Source organism: Oncorhynchus gorbuscha, linkage group LG13, assembly GCF_021184085.1.
Source record: "Oncorhynchus gorbuscha isolate QuinsamMale2020 ecotype Even-year linkage group LG13, OgorEven_v1.0, whole genome shotgun sequence".
Taxonomy (NCBI): Eukaryota; Metazoa; Chordata; class Actinopteri; order Salmoniformes; family Salmonidae; genus Oncorhynchus; species Oncorhynchus gorbuscha.
The window spans coordinates 12,899,785-12,917,699 of NC_060185.1; the positions used below are offsets into that span (position 1 = coordinate 12,899,785).

The following is a 17,915-nucleotide window of genomic DNA, read 5'->3' on the forward strand; positions in this document are numbered from 1 at the left end:
ACACACACACACACACACACACACACACACACACACACACACACACACACACACACACACACACACACACACACACACACACACACACACACACACACACACACACACACACACACACACACACACACACACACACACACTCTTAGTTATGCACATAATTACGGTGTGGCTTTGTGATATGGGGCAGCAAGAGAGGGGGATGAGGGAGGGAGCTTAGTTTCTATTCCAGGGAATGTTTACAAGGAGTGTTTGAATTCCAGAATTCACTCAACTAAAATACCAAACGAAACCAGATAAATATTCACTTTCCCAGCCTTCGAATAGCTCTACTGTTAATCACCGTAGGATCAGAATGGCAGAGCTCCACCTGTGTGACTGTTTTGCATGTTATTTTGGCATAACATGTTTTTGCCGATTGCTTACACACTGAAAGTGAATGCTTAGACAAAAGCATCAAACCCTTAACTTTTGTAACCATGCCTTTAACAAAGGCACCAAAAGTACAAACACATTTTCTGCTTTGCACTTTGTTTGCAATTCTGCAACACACCTTGCAAAACACTACATTCTGTTTCTTACATTTGACACTTTGTTCAATAATGAAATCTCTTGCAATCATTGGGAAAACACTTCTATTCAAAATGCAAAACATACCTGAAATTGGTAACACACACACACACACACACACACACAAAAACACTTCTACAGTAATTGAATACCAATTAGTCTGAGCCTTACCACTACAAATAGACCTCAGGTAAGATCACCTCTTTTGTGAGAACTATGCAAACATGGAGGCAGTGAGAGTGAGAGGAGTAGGAGGAGGACGAGGACAAGAACAAAGAAGGGGACCAGGCAATAGACAGAAACATATTTCCGACGACATTAGGGCCACTTTGGTGGACCATGTCATAAATCATGGCCTGACGATGAGGGAGGCTGGGCAGAGAGCCAGCCCAACCTGAGTCGCTACACGGTAGCATCCATAATACAGACATTTAGACTGGAGAACAGGTATGTCTGCAACTTTCAACCCTAGACTGTACCTATGTAATTGTTGCACATCATTCTGCATCACAGTACATTGTAGTCCTTCAGTACACTGTAGTCCTTCAATATTATGTCTATGCTCCTCAGTGAACAAAAAATACATTGATATAGTGCTGTGAAGTACATGTAATACAGTTTCGATGTTACTGTGTACAGTATGTAAAAAAGAACCTAACCAATGACATCATATGCATTTTCTATAGAACTGCCAGACAGTTCTGTGGGGGCACGTGCCTTGCCTGGAGCTTGTAGTTTGACTGACTGTGTCTCACCAAACCCACTCCCCCACCCCCAACCCCATCCTTGTGTGAAAATGAAGACATTGTAGTCCTGTGTTTTGAGTTACACCATATTCACGGTACAGTGTATGCATTTTCTGTCACAGAGAGTCTCAACTTTGATGCAGCTGCACAGCCTCATAAGTTTATTTTCATTGATGAAGCTGGATTCAATTTAGCTAAAATCAGGAGTTGGGGCCGAAATGTTATAGGACAAAGAACCATTGTGAATGTCCCTGGGCAGCGCGGGGGAAATATCACCTTTTGTGCCGCCATTAGTCTGCAAGGAGTACTCCATCACCATGGTCCCTACAATACTGCACACATTATCATATTTCTGGATGCACTACATAATGCAGTTGTACAGGACGGACCAGAGCAGCCCTGGTTTGTTGTCATCTGGGATAATGTTAGTTCCCACCGAGCTGCTCTGTTCAGGGACTGGTTCACCAACCACAGTAACTTCAAAGTTGTATACTTGCCCCTTTACTCACCATTTCTCAATCCGATTGAGGAATTATTTTCGGCTTGGCGTTGGAAAGTGTATGACCGCCAATCACATGCCCGCCTGCCTCTATTGCAAGCAATGGAAGAGGCATGCAGAGATATTGAGGTGGGGTCATTCCAGGGTTGGATACGGTACGCAATGCAATATTTTCCCCTTTGCCTAGCCAGGGATGACATTGCTTGTGATGTGGATGAGGTGATGTGCCAGACCCTAATAGAAGACGGGATCCATAAACCATATTTTTTATTTACCATTGCACTGTACTTTTACTGTAATTATTTTGTTTACATACAGTAACATTGTGTATTGAGTAATTCTACTTTTCTTTGTGTTTTAGGTTGTTGTAAAAACCTGCAATGGCAAAACAAATAAGCTGTATATATTGTTTTCTGACACCTTTCTATTTTTGTGTTAATTGAAATGTGAGTAGATGTACTGTACTGGAACAATCCTTCACAGAAGCTTGTATGAACATTTTTTAAAGGTATACAAAGTACTAAAGACAGACAGTGTTTTGTATAAAGTACATCAGTGTGTTGCTGCTTTGAAAGAGTCATTCAAATGGTGTATGTGTGTATCATTTTGTTGCAAAAAATGCCATTTTGAAAAAGGATTGTTAGGTTTTGATTGCAGAGTTTCATTTTGACATAGAAGTGAGATGTTTATCTACAAGTGTTGTGTGCAGAGTTTTGACTAGAGGTCGAGCGATTAATCAGAATGGCCGATTAATTAGGTCCGATTTCAAGTTTTCATAACAATCGGAAATCTGTATTTTTGGACACCGATTTGGCCAATTATATTATATTATAATTATTTTTTTACATCATTATTTAATCTTTATTTAATTAGGCAAGTCAGTTAAGAAGACATTCTTATTTTCAATGATGGTCTAGGAACGGTGGGTTAACTGCCTTGTTCAGGGGCAGAACGACAGATTTTTACCTTGTCAGCTCGGGGATTCAATCTTGCAACCTTACAGTTAACTAGTCCAACGCTCTAACCACCTGCCTCACGAGTAGTCTGCCTGTTACGTGAATGCAGTAAGCCAAGGTAAGTTGCTAGCTAGCATTAAACTTATCTTATAAAAACAATCAATCAATCATAATCACTAGTTAACTACACATGGTTGATGATATTACTAGTTTATCTAGCGTGTCCTGCGTTGCATATAATTGATGTGGTGCGTATTCGCGAAAAAGGACTGTCGTTGCTCCAATGTGTACCTAACCATAAACATCAATGCCTTTCTTAAAATCAATACACAGAAGTATATATTTTTAAACGTGCATATTTAGCTAAAATAAATCCAGGTTAGCAGGCAATATTAACCAGGTGAAATTGTGTCACTTCTCTTGCGTTCATTGCACGCAGACTCAGGGTATATGCAACAGTTTGGGCCACCTAATTTGCCAGACTTTTTACGTAATTATGACATAAATTTGAAGGTTGTGCAATATAACAGGAGTATTTAGATTTATGGATGCCACCCGTTCTGTATTTCATTGAAAGAATAAACGTCTTGTTTCCGAGATGATCTTTTCTGGATTCGACCATATTAATGACCTAAGGCTCGTATTGCTGTGTGTTATTATGATATAATTAAGTCTATGATTTGATAGAGCAGTCTGACTAAGCGATGGTAGGCACCAGCAGGCTTGTAAGCATTCATTCAAACAGCACTTTAGTGCGTTTTGCCAGCAGCTCTTCGCAATGCTTCAAGCATTGAGCTGTTTATGACGTCAAGCCTATCAACTCCCGAGATTAGCCTAGTGTAACCGATGTGAAATGGCTAGCTAGTTAGCGGGGTGCGCGCTAAAAGCGTTTCAAACGTCACTCGCTCTGAGACTTGGAGTAGTTGTTCCCCTTGCTCTGCATGGGTAATGCTGCTTCGAGGGTGGCTGTTGTCGATGTGTTCCTGGTTCGAGCCCAGGTAGGGGCGAGGAGAGGGACGGAAGCTATACTGTTACACTGGCAATACTAAAGTGCCTATAAGAACATCCAATAGTCAAAGATATATGAAATACAAATGGTATAGAGAGAAATAGTCCTATAATTCCTATAATAACTACAACCTAAAACGTTAGCTTTCTTACATGGCACATATTGCACTTTTACTTTTTCTCCAACACTTTGTTTTTGCATTATTTAAACCAAATTGAACATGTTTCATTATTTATTTGAGGCTAAAATTATTTTATTGATGCATTATATTAAGTTAAAATAAATGTTCATTCAGTATTGTTGTAATTGCCATTATTACAAATACATTGTAAAAAATCGTCCGATTAATCGGTATCGGGGTTTTTTTTTTTGGTACTCCAATAATCGGTATTGGTATCGGCGTTGAAAAATCGTAATTGGTCGACCTCTAGTTTTGACACAATAAGCCAAATTCTGCAACAATTGTGTTGTTGTAATTGTAATTACTAAAGACAAAGTCACTGAGAATAGATCTCCTGGGGGCTATCCTGACAATAGCAGCATGAATGAATAGAAGAAAAGATATTTTTTTAAACGCTGCAGAACTGCACGAGTAGACAACCATTGGAGTGTTTGTGTGTTTGTGTGTGTGTGTACGTACTTAGGGATGCTTCTGCAGTCTCTATTATTTATGTCCTGCAGTTACACAGCTGTGGAGCAGCAAGAGGGAGAAATTACAAGAAATGATCAGTCAGGACAGGGGATGGGTATACTGAGGGAGTATGACACACACACACACACACACACACACACACACACACACACACACACACACACACACACACACACACACACACACACACACACACACACACACACACACACACACACACACACACACACACACACACACACACACACACACACACACACACAACATATCACTTTTAGAGGACAGCATCTTCATCCACAGAGAAAGACAGAGAGTGACTGAGAGAAAGAGAGACAGACAGACAGAGACAGAGTGACAGAGAGAGGGTGACAGAGAGTGACAGAGAGAGTGACAGAGCAAGAAAGAGAGTGACACAGAGAGGGAGAGAGAGAGAGAGAGAGAGAGAGAGAGAGAGAGAGAGAGAGAGAGAGAGAGAGAGAGAGAGAGAGAGAGAGAGAGAGAGAGAGAGAGAGAGCACTTGTGGTGAGTAAGCACAGCCCAGCTACAGCCACAGAGCACGTCAATGCAAATGTATCACAAATCGAATCAGACACTTCATGAGAGCCCATGACCGCATGTTGCGCAACATTTCTATAGGCTGCGCAATTATGTGAGAAAACAGAGTGATGGCCTCTACTAAAAAGAGAAGGATCCCATCAGCTTTCTATAGGCTAGGTCTACTATATTTATTTCTCAACTTTTTCTAATATTAAGCAGATTGCTTCTCTTTACAACAGGAATATAGTGTACTTGGCTGGCATGAAAATGAACTATAGGAAAAGCGTCCTTCATAGATGTTGAAACTGCAACGCTGAAACAGCAACCCTGTTTCTCAAGACAGGTGCATGATAATAGTCCATTCTAAATCCAAACAAATTTCACACATATATTATTTTGTATATGTAAAGATAAGACTAAATCAATAATAGTCTGATGGGTGACAATATTAGCCTATCACATTTGAATGATGCCCAGCTTAAGGCAAGAAACTGCTGTCGTGACGTGACTATCATTAATGCGATGATGGTTATCTTATCAAATCAATTAACTATGTTTAATTGATTACGTGATTATATTAATAATGTAACATTTAACTCAGTAACTTGGGACACCGCAGGAAAACATATTTAAAGAGTTACTATCTCCCGAATTGAACTCTTATAAGATATATTCATATGTATAGATAACAGTCACTTACTAATGTATTTTTACCTCATATCAGTCTCATTCTGTCATAATATTCTATAAATCTGCACGAACCCTAGTCTACATGATGACTCAGTTTACACAAATTGGCTTAATTATTTATTTACGAGCTAATGAAATAAATCACACAGAAATACATAAACAGCCACATTATAGGTTGAAATGATTACTAACATAATGCAATGAAAAGTCCCTAGTGGACTAACTCGATATGACCGCTGGTTACACAATGAAAGGGGTGGGGAACGAAACAGAGGGAGAAGGAGAGACCAAATAATTAAACTATCATACATACAGTTGAATAATACGCTCATTGTAAATATGGATATTTAGCACCCAAACATACGCTCATTCAGATTTAGAAATGCAATGTACATATTTACACTTGTATGTCTTCGTCGTCTCCCTCTGTTGAAATTGCCCAATCCGTCTGTGTCACACCCTGATCTGTTTCACCTGTCTTTGTGCTTGTCTCCACCCCCCTCCAGGTGTCGCCCATCTTCCCCATTATCCCCTGGGTATTTATACCTGTGTTCTCTGTTTTATGTTGCCAGTTTGTTTTGTTAGTGAAACCTACCATTGTTTGTTCCCCTGCTCCTGTCTGTTTCTTGCTCCTGTCTCCTAGTCCTTCCCGGTTTTGACCCTTCTGCCTGCCCTGACCCTGAGACTGCCTGCCGTTCTGGACCATTTGCACCTTCTCTGGATTACTGACCCCTGCCTGCCTTAAACCTGTCGTTTGCCTACCCCTATATTAGAAATACACTTTTGTTTCTTCGACACTGCCTGCATCTGGGTTATACCTGAAATGTGATAGTCTGTGACGAATAGTTAGACAGAAAGTCTTTGGTTGTGCAAGTCTCTGGTTGTCCACCAGATGTCACCATGTCCTTAGTAGTTGTAGTAGTAGCATTCTTTGTTCTGTAGCTTTCTTTGTTTTGTTAGACTGGATACAATGGTCGCACTTCATCTTCTCACAAATGAGTGATGCACCGATATGACATTTTTGGCCGATACCGATATCCAATATTTTCCTTGCCAAAACAAACCCGATACCGATAACCAATATTTTAAATTTTAGCTGCCTTTTAAGCATTCTAGTACAGTTAAATAGTTAACACACACACACACATGGACGCAGCGGTCTAAGGCACTGCATCTCAGAGCAAGACGAGTAGCAACAGTAACTGGTTCGAATTCAGGCTGTATCACGTCCGGCCGTGATTGGGAGTCCCATAGGGTGGAACACAAGAGGCTCAGCGTCGTCCGGGTTTGGCCGGGGTAGGCCATCATTGTAAATAAGAATTTGTTCTTAACCTTTTTGGGATAGGGGACAGCATTTTCACTTTTGGATGAATAGCGTGCCAGGAGGGAACTGCCTCCTACTCTGTCCCAGATGCTAATATATGCAATATATGCATATTATTACTAGTATTGGATTGAAAACACATTGATTCCATACTTAGGTTGGCATGTTTCTACGGGCTGTAACAGAACTTTTTAAACTTTTCGTCCGACGTTCGGCGGGACCCGAACGCACTTTTGGATTTGTTTACCAAAACGCCCTAACAAAAGAAAATATTTGGACATAACTGATGGACATTATCAAACAAATCAAAACATTTATGGTGGAACTGGGATTCATGTGAGTGCATTCTGATGAAGATCATCAAAGGTAAGTGAATATTTAGAATGCTATTTCTGAGTAATGTTGACTACCCAATATGGCGGGTATCTTTTTGGCTGCTTTGTTGTCTAAAGGCTGTACTCAGATTATTGCATGGTTTGCTTTCTCCGTAAAGTTTTTGTGAAATCTGACACAGCGGTTGCATTAAGGAGAAATGTATCTAAAGTTCCATGTGTAATAGTCGTATCTTTATCAATGTTTATTATGAGTATTTCTGTAAATTGATGTGGCTCTGTAAATTTCACCGCATGTTTTAGAACTACTGAATGTAACGCGCCAATGTAAACTAAGATTTTTTAAATATAAATATGAACTTTATCAAACAAAACATACATGTATTGTGTAACACAAAGTCCTATGAGTGTCATCTGATGAAGATCATCAAAGGTTAGTGATTCATTCTATCTCTATTTCTGCTTTTTGTGACTCCTCTCTTTGGCTGGAAAAAATGGCTGTGTTTTTCTGTGGCTTGGTGGTGACCTAATATAATCGTTTGTGGTGCTTTCACCTCTTTAATGAATACCTAGGATAGGATAAGTAATCCCTCTCACCCCCCCCCCCTTTAAGATTTAGATGCACTATTGTAAAGTGACTGTTCCACTGGATGTCATAAGGTGAATGCACCAATTTGTAAGTCGCTCTGGAAAAGAGCGTCTGCTAAATGACTTAAATGTAAAATGTAAATGTAAATCCTTTTTGAAATCAGACACAGTGGCTGGATTAACGAGAATGTTATCTTTAAAATGATGTAACATACTTGTATGCCTGAGGAATTTTAATTGTGAGATTTTTGTTGTTTTGAATTTGGCGCCCTGCATTTTCACTGGCTGTTGCAGGGGGGTTCCGCTAGCTAGAACCCCAGTCCTAGACAGGTTATGGCTGTGATCCCCGTACAGGGATCAACATCAGGGGAAATTTCAGAGTGACAACTAAAAATACAACTTTGTAACATTAAACATTCTTGAAAATGCAAGTGTCTTACATCCTTTAAAAGATTAGGATCTTGGTAATCAAACTATGTTTTCCGATTTAAAATAGCCACTACAGAGAACAAATACCATGCTTTTGTTTGAGAAGAGCAATCAACAACAAAAACATTTTCTGCCATGATAGTTTTTACACATTCACATCTGAAGGTAACATTATGACTTACATTCTGATATCTTGCTCTTATTTCTCTTCCCGAGGGTCCCAGTGATCAATTGAAGTGCTGTTGTCTTTGATAAAATACATTTTTTATACCCTAAGTCGAAACATTTTGTAACCCGTTTGTGCCGTGAATTCCATCTCTATCCATTTTTTATGGAGCATTCAACGTAATTACACACGGTAAACAATCGTTTATCTAGTCATGGTTGGTTTCAGTGCATTCCTCTGGATGTTTGCAACACAGCCAAACGTCATTGTTTTTTTTGCGGGGAGTATTGACCGAAGTGGACTGGTTTGAAGACAACGAGCAATGACTACCTTGTGCACCAATAATTTTAGCGAAGCTTTGTTGATTGACTGTATTTCTGCCCAATGACCACTGATCTTCTTTAAATTTAGCTGGGTAGATAGCCAATGAACTGAGGTAAACGCCAGTATGTAATGGTTTTGGGTTGGACCACCATTCCTTGTTTGTAAATGCACGCATAAGGAACTCCATTCTCGCCTTGACTATCAGAGGAGTGGCTGTGACTCTTGTTACGCGCAGCAGTATTTCGGTAAGTTGTACTTTCAACGATTTCATTGAAGATATCATGGTGAATAAATAAGGAAAAGCGAAGTCTAAAGTGAAAGTGAAAAAGTGAAAGTGAGACAGATTTTTGGTTTGAGGAATCTTTGAGTGTTATAATTCAAACAGGAACTGAGGAGCTGTTTCTGCAAGGACAGGACGTATTTCTGGACGGGTAAGTGCTAATGCCGTTTTATGAAATATAAATGTATATATATATTTTTATTTATTTTATTTTTTGCACAAAATATATATATATATATATTTTTGCAATTTTCAATGAAATATGTGGTTTGTTTGTGTGTGTGTTTTGGGAGTGTGTGTGTGTGTATATATGTATGTGTGTGTGTATATATATATATATATATATAAAATGACTTAAATGTAATGTAATGTAATGTATATATATATATATATGAAATAGCCATTGGGTGCTGTTCAGGGGAGGGCAGGCCCATAACAATGGCCGGAGTTGAATGGAACAGCACTTCACCTTAGTGACTGTTCCCTCTGCTTTATACAATACATACAGTGGGGCAAAAAAACTATTTAGTAAGCCACCAATTGTGCATGTTCTCCCACTTAAAAAGATGAGAGATTCCTGCAAATTTTCATCATAGGTACACTACAACTATGACAGGCAAAATGAGAAAGAAAATCCAGAAAATCACATTGTAGGATTTTTTATTAATTTATTTGCAAATTATGGTGGAAAATCATTTTTCAAATCATATGAGCAAAAATATTTTGCTTTATTTTATTTGAACCCTAAATGGTTCTCAAGTAGATTACTAAGAAAAGCTCATCCATTGTTTAAAAATTGATTTTTTTTTTATATCGGCCATAGATATAAGTAAAAAATATTTTAAAAAGTCCAAATAAAACATTATAAAAAGTACATTTGAATGACACTAAGTGGCAGTGTTTTTACAACTAATGCCGGTTTGCCTGAGGCTGATGCTGTGCAGGTGTTTGTACACATGCATATACACACACTCTCATTCAAATAAACACATACAAGAACACACACACACATGTAATACTGCCATGCACACAAACATATACAGTTGGCATTGCTGTTATGATTTTAGTTGTCCTTGATGTCCTTTGTTTTAAATGTATTATTTTGTTTTATTTTTTTTAATTTGTTTTGCGTTGTTGTTTGCTGTTTTCTTCTGTCTTTTCCTTTTTTTCTCTTTAGTTCATTCTCTTGGTTGTTGGTGCATTGGGGGGGGGGGGGTTCTTGGGGGGAATGGAATTCATTGTATTTTTTATTTATTTTTCTTCCTGGCTGAGACTGTGGGAAGGGTCTCGAATGGTTGAGGGACAGCTAATGGGAATCTGTTGAATGACTGGTATGATGTGTTATTGAGCGGCTTCACTGTATTCAATAAATAATAATACAAAATTAAAAAATAGTTTCATATTTAATAATAGAAGTTTTACAACATTTAGAAGAGCCTTTGAATGCATACACTTTCAGAGATACAGTTATTTAGTTATACCGTCCTTAATGATATCACAAAACAACAAGTGATTTGACATGATTATTGTTTGGAGCCCCACCAACCATTTCCCACATGCTTTATAAATAAATATTGTTTCATTATCCAGTTTTGGATGTTTGGAGTTTTGGCGGGCAGATTCTCTCTCTACATACAAAGGACTTTTGAGTTCTCCATACTGCTGTGCATGAGAAAGAAAGTTTACAACCGATCGTTAAAGTCCTAGATCCGGACCCATTTCCTCCCCTTCCTCTTTGGTGGGAGAGAGAGGGGGGGCTCTCTTTGATCCTCACCCAGGAGGAAAAGTCATGACAACAGCAATGCGTTTTTTGTGCAACTTTTTCAAATCATAGTCGCTCACCTCATTTAGCCTAGCCCATAGACCTATATGTTTTGATAAGGTTTGTATCACAACTAAAGTGGCCAAATAATTTCTTAACATTAAGCACATTAATCCGCTTTACATCGGGTGTAGATGTCACAGTCGTGTGTATAGGTGGCAGGAGAATCCAAAGTTGGTGGAATGGAGTAGTTTAATAACTTAAAACACATAACTCCAAAACCATGAAATACAATGAGACAAAGTGGGTACAAGGACCCGTCGCACACCAAATACAAAACATGAATACTGAACATAAAACAATCTCTGACAAAGACATGAGAGGAAACAGAGGGTTAAATACACAACAGGTAATGAATGGGATTGAAACCAGGTGTGTAGGAAGACAAGACAAAACCAATGGAAAATTTAAAAAATGGATCAATGATGGCTAGAAGACCGGTGACGTCGACTGCCGAGCACCGTCCGAACAAGGAGAGGCTTCGGCAGAAGTCATGACAGTAGAGCGTAACTGGCAGACATAAGCAGCGTGTGAGTTTCAAGTTTGGGGAAGATAATTTTCACCATAAAAATGCACCTTTATATTAAAAGCATTTTATGCATAATCGCATTTGCGGTCACTTCTGAGAATGATGTTTTCCTGCTAATGGAATATTCATGCTTATAGCCTACTGCCGTGTGTGGATTGCTGCGCTTATAATGTTAAGAAATAGCCTAATAGTTTTATCAACATTTTAAGCTAAACGCTCTGATCTATTGCATCAGGCTCATTGCTTAAAACAGTGTTTTATGCTCGTGGTTGTATTATTTTGGGATCTATCGCATCCCACAACTGTCCCAGACTATGTTTAGAATATTTATTTCTAGCACAGAATAGAATAGATCAACTTTTGTACTATGGGGGATAGTAGATTGATATAGGCTAGTGCTTTTGTTGTTCGTTAGACATACTCATCTTGTTGGCTGACGAAAAGTAAATGACAGTTCTTCCAATATCTTCAATATGCGCCACGAAGTTGCGTCCCCGATGTGTCAGTCTTCACTTGTAGCCTGTGAGAAAGACCCAATCACATGACGGAGAGCCATGTGAGTCAGAGGTGCTTCGGCACGCAGCCGGGAGAAGGGAATAATAATTAGTACATTTAGCCCAAGGGCAAAACGACCACTGCCTACAAAATGCATGGATATTTTTAGAGGGCATTACGGCCACACAATGGGGATGCAGCTGGGAAATTCGAGGCATTATCAAGTGCTTGTCAAATTGTTAATGAGAGATTAGTGAACTGTGTACAGCCTGCACAAAAAAACACAGTAGAGCTCGTGCCTTTCATGCAACTTTTTTCAAAACATAATTCGAGTCCCATCATGCAGCCTTAAAATGTACTAAAATCAAAACATGTACATTTGCCCAACATTTGTATCACAACTAAAGTTACATAAAAAACTCTAAATTAAACATACATAATGTACCTGTTTCTTTGGTAACCGCTCAACACACAATAGCCACGTGCACACTCCCTCAAATCATTTGGAGAAATATCCTTTGATTGTATTCTTCATACTATATAATAATGCCACGGAATTCTAAGCAAAGCTCATTTGAAGATGCTCCCCCAAACCCCATTTATCCACCTCAGTCACAACAGAGACAACTGAGGGGTCCCAGAATCCCTAACATACACACAGAGAGATAAAACAACACACCACATTCACAAGCCACCATGTCTCTCACACATACTATTTGATACCAGCAGCCCATTTCATCATAAGTCAAGCAGGCAGTGAGGGTTACATCATCTACATTTACATTTACATTTAAGTCATTTAGCATACGCTCTTATCCAGAGCGACTTACAAATTGGATCTGTCCCTTGAATTGAATTTAATTGAATTGAATTGAGAGAGAGAGAGAGAGAGAGAGAGAGAGAGAGAGAGAGAGAGAGAGAGAGAGAGAGAGAGAGAGAGAGGGGGGGGGGTGAGAGAAAGAGAGAGACGAAAAGAGAAAGAGAGAGCGAGAGTGACAGAGAGAAATAACGATAGAGAGAGAGAGCGAGAGAGAGATCTGGTGTTTTGGGGGTGGTAGAGCAACTGCCTATATATCCACACAAAAACACACACAAACACACACATGAATTATTTAAGCCTCTGGATTTGACAGTTGGCTGTTATAGTCCAGGCTGCAGCTTAGCCTAAAAGCAGAAGTATGTATGGTAAACCTAGACAGTTTTGAGCACTGCTGGTGCTCTAATGTAGAGTGCACTCTGCAATGTGTCCCTCTCCACTCCACTGCTCAGAACTCCATGACCTTGAGGAGCAGAGGCTGGAATGTGAGCCAGCCACTCAGGAGGGGATGCAGAAACTCTGTGACAGCGAAAGAGAGGGGGGGTGGTGCAAATACCACCCATGGAAACGCAAGCATCATTCCGCATTAAAAATATATATTTTTTTAAAACACTTAAAACATTATATATATATACAATAGAAATGGTAGGTCATACCAATTACACCATTATATCGACGTTCTCTCAAATGGCCTAGTATACAAATGCGCCGTTTAATTACAAAACAAACCAGGCGCCTCTGTCTGGATGTACTTGTTTCCCTCCATATGGACCAGCATGTTTCGTTACAGGAGTTTTGTTACATTATCATTCAACAATTCCACATTTATAGACCTTTATGTATGATTTCTTGACCTCTATAATATCCATTTGATGACACACACTCGGTGTCCTTAAACTTTTCCGACATAGCAAGAGATGTCACACATTTCCATGGTATGCTATCGTGTTTGACCGGGCATTACTAAACAACAACGGCACAAATCCCTGTAATAACATTTGAAATCGCTCACCCTTTATTCTGTAGGAGTCAGTCAGTTTTGTGGGGGAAAGAAAGAAGCCTTTTAAAATCCGTTAAAAACCGACTAAACGTATAGACTTCACGCGCGGTCCCAAGAGACGGTTTCTCCTCACGACAGTCCTCGTGCGCTGTGAAAAGCGCGCCATCCGGTGGTAAAGATTCGCGCTCGGGGCAACAGGTGGATTTGTTCATCCATTCCCAGGGAATTTGGACAATTTGTACCAATTTATATGATATGGTAAAACGAGTTTATAAACGGTTTATAAATCCATTACACGTTAGACTATGTTAGCTAAATGATTCCGGAAACTGTGGGCTACATACTTTGTGTTATTTTCTGGGCCAGGTATATGCCTGTGTCCCCAGGCCAAAACTGGCATACATACTGCATTACCATCAGATTAGAATGGTGTGACCCCGCTCTGACCCACACATTATGGAATGATTAATTGTTGAAGGTATGGCCCAGATCTGAAACAAATTATTGTAAAACAGAAAGATGTGCCCCAGGTCTGGCCCAAATACTGCACAAAGGTATGGCTGAGTTCCCGCCTAGGTCCCCAGTCCAAATATGGACAAGATGCAGGCTACATTAAGCCAGCTAAACCAGCATTAAACCAGCTAATCCAGCATTAAAACAACTCTACTCACCAAATTGTTTTCAGATACTCTGATACAATTCTGTGTCTGCTATTCGGGAACATTCTATTTCAACATGTTTACAAAGCACATCAAGTAAGAACAATATATGAACAGGCAGTTAACCCACTGTTCCCAGGCAGTCATTGTAAATAAGAATTTGTTCTTCACTGACTTGCCTGGTTAAATAAAGGTTAAAATATATATATATATTTATATATATAAATATTTATTAATAATAACAATCCCTGAGAAGTCTACCTGTGTGTTGAAAGGGAAGTCTATCCTCAGTGTCAAATGAACACATCCTCCCCATCTCTCCCTCCACCAGGTGGCACATACCATTCTCCACCCTAAAATATACCCCTCTCGCAGCAGTTGTCTCCCTCACTTGAGATACTTCTGTACATTTTCATTAAGTTCAATGCTTTTTTAGATTCGGATAGTGGTTGGTTACCACATATATTCCAAGCTCACAAGAGTGAATATGGTAGTTAAATAAATACTATTTGTGTTCATACTCCCAATAATTAACATAAGCCTTGTCCTGAGACAGAAGGATGTTCATTACCAAAGCGATGCCGTCGCTAATCTTAACTACTGCAGTTGTCTCAAAGCTTCAGAGCTGATTCCAGTATCTTCCGTTTAAAGGATGGCCACATGCACACGCCATTCATCACCCACACTTCTGTCACCGACTCCACCTCCACATCTCCATTCTCATTTCTCTTCATAAATTCAACAACTTTGTAAATGGCTCTTGGGGAAAATTACGAATAAATGTTTAAAGATAATCAGAATTATACAATACTCTACCCCAGGGATTAGCAAACTTTTACGGCCCACGACCCCATTTTGATATATAAAAATTCTCGCGACCCCAACGATATGAAAACAAATATGTAATTAACAGCCAATGTTTACTTTTTTATTTGGGGCTATGGCAGGCAATTGAAAAACATTCTTAAATTATTTTTGATTGTCTTCACAACTCACCATCACATAATTTTAATGTGGAGCTATGACAGTCCATTGAAAATTAGTCTGACATAATGTCAATCTTATCTCACCACCGTTTATGAGATGGGTGTGGCTTGACGCACGTCGTGTCCAAGCTCAAAATCAAGGGGCGTGGTCAACAGTGCGCACCTCATCTCTGCTGTCACATCCAACCTGGATCGATATTTGGTTTTAATGCAGACGAGTGTACTGAGTCTAGCTTCACACAGGCAACTGGTAGCCTACCATGAGTTTTATGGTGCTTTTAAGGCAACTGGGAACTAGGAAAAATACGAGGTCAAATTATGACGTCAGTGATCTTTAGGTCGGAAATCGGAGCTCAAGAAATAGGTCCGAGCTCCCGAGTTGGAATTCGGAGTTGGATGACTATTCAAAACTATTTTTCCCAGTCGGAGCTCGTTTCTTTACACGTTCCCAGTTTTCTTGAACTCATTAAACACGGAAGTCGGAGTTGTCAGAGTTCCCAGTTCCCCGCAGGGTATATTCCCTTTGAGTCAGGAACCAAAACTCTGACCCAAAGTGCTCTTTCAAGCATTGGAGGTGAGCAGTCATCACTATTTTTGGACACTTACTGATGCTGTTTTCTGTTATTTTCTTTTCCTTACACAGAAAGTCAACCAAGTCTGTTTTTTTACATCCATTGTGAATTACAAAATGTGAGAATTGAGCGCTGTAGATGTGGTTTGATGTAGTTTACAATTGAAGTTACATACTGCAGTATATCTCAGAGTTCTGTGCTCAGCTCTTCTGCTGCCAGTTTCTCTCTTCCATATGGCAGAGGGAGATACATTCATAACAAGAGTGCAGAGGAATGCCCACCATAGATGGAGCCCTATCTGTGCAAAAGCCCATCATTCGATGCCATATGGAATCTGTTGTTCGTCAAAATAGCCACGCAGCACACTGAACATCCCCTGTGCCGTTTCATACTCGGGAATCGTGAGACAGAACAATATGTCCTCATGACTAGAATCCCCCGACAAAAGTCAATGCATGGTCATCTCGGCCTTCACAGCTATCGTCCATTTGGAGAGCATAAGCTGGGGTGTTTTTGAGTCGTTCAGTCAGAGCATACATTCTTCGTTTAACAGTGTTATCTGACAAAGGTATTGTTGTGAGTTTCTGTCCCTCTGCCTCCCCACACATTGTTTTCACCATATCAATTGCGGACAGTAATATCAAAGTCTCTTCAATAGTGGGTGGTTTTATAGTGTTGCAGGCTTAGCCATTCACTGTGGGAATTATTCAAGTGCAACGGTCAAGTACGGCCCTTTCCCATGATCTATGGGCGCTCTCCGGTTGAATCTAATCTTTTAGATTTTAATATTTTTTTTAAAAATGTTTTTATGGTTAACCACATTACAATAATTTTGAGATTTACAACCCCATTTTCACATTGGGCGACCCAAATGGGTCGCGACCCCTAGATTGGGAACCGCTGCTCTAGCCTATGTGACACTTTTCTACTTCATGTGAGGGAGAGGAACAACATCAACATTGCGTTGATATGGTAACTTCACCTATTTTTGCACATTTTCATTAAATTTAATGCTTTTAATTAACTTGACATCCTCACAAACATGGGTTAGGCCATGAATGTTGTAAACCACATACTGGATGACCATACACTTGACTAAAGTACTGCACAAATGAGAGAATGAAAATGGCAACATAGACATCTCCTTGGATGCATTTATCCCAACCTGAATACCCAGTGTGGGACTTAATCGTCTTGATGATAACTCTACCTGGAGTATCACAGGTAACAGAGGTGACAATTAGAGAGACTTAATCGTCTTGATGTTAACTCTACCTGGAGTATCACAGGTAACAGAGGTGACAATTAGAGGGATTTAATCGTCTTGATGATAACTCTACCTGGAGTATCACAGGTAACAGAGGTGACAATTAGAGAGACTTAATCGTCTTGATAACTCTAGCTGGAGTATCACAGGTAACAGAGGTGACAATTAGAGAGACTTAATCGTCTTGATGTTAACTCTACCTGGAGTATCACAGGTAACAGAGGTGACAATTAGAGAGACAATCGTCTTGATGTTAACTCTACCTGGAGTATCACAGGTAACAGAGGTGACAATTAGAGGGATTTAATCGTCTTGATGATAACTCTACCTGGAGTATCACAGGTAACAGAGGTGACAATTAGAGAGACTTAATCGTCTTGATGTTAACTCTACCTGGAGTATCACAGGTAACAGAGGTGACAATTAGAGAGAACTGTTTACCTTTGATGACAAACCCCTTTGCAACTCATTAACTAGATCTCTCTGTAAGGACCGGCGCTGGGAGAGGAGAAGCAAGTACAGGGAGTGAACATTTAATGGATAACAGACAAGAAACAAACAAGGACAGCGTCTGGACAGGGGAAAACATAATGACATCAATGCTGACAAGGGGAACAAACTGAGGAACAGACAGATAAAGAAGGGGAAATCAACAAAGTGAAGGAGTCC

The 17,915-nt window shown here is 39.6% G+C and overlaps 1 protein-coding gene across 3 annotated transcripts in view; it reads right to left on the minus strand.

Annotated features, from left to right (window-relative positions):
- LOC123992520 (ventricular zone-expressed PH domain-containing protein-like) overlaps window positions 1–13,906 on the minus strand; it is a 158,981-nt gene extending 145,075 nt beyond the window's left edge. For all 3 annotated transcript variants that reach the window (XM_046293722.1, XM_046293721.1, XM_046293723.1), the window contains exon 1: window positions 13,775–13,906. The gene's annotated coding sequence lies outside the window, so the exon portion shown is untranslated. The remainder of the gene's footprint in view (window positions 1–13,774) is intronic.
- Window positions 13,907–17,915: the final 4,009 nt, after the last annotated feature.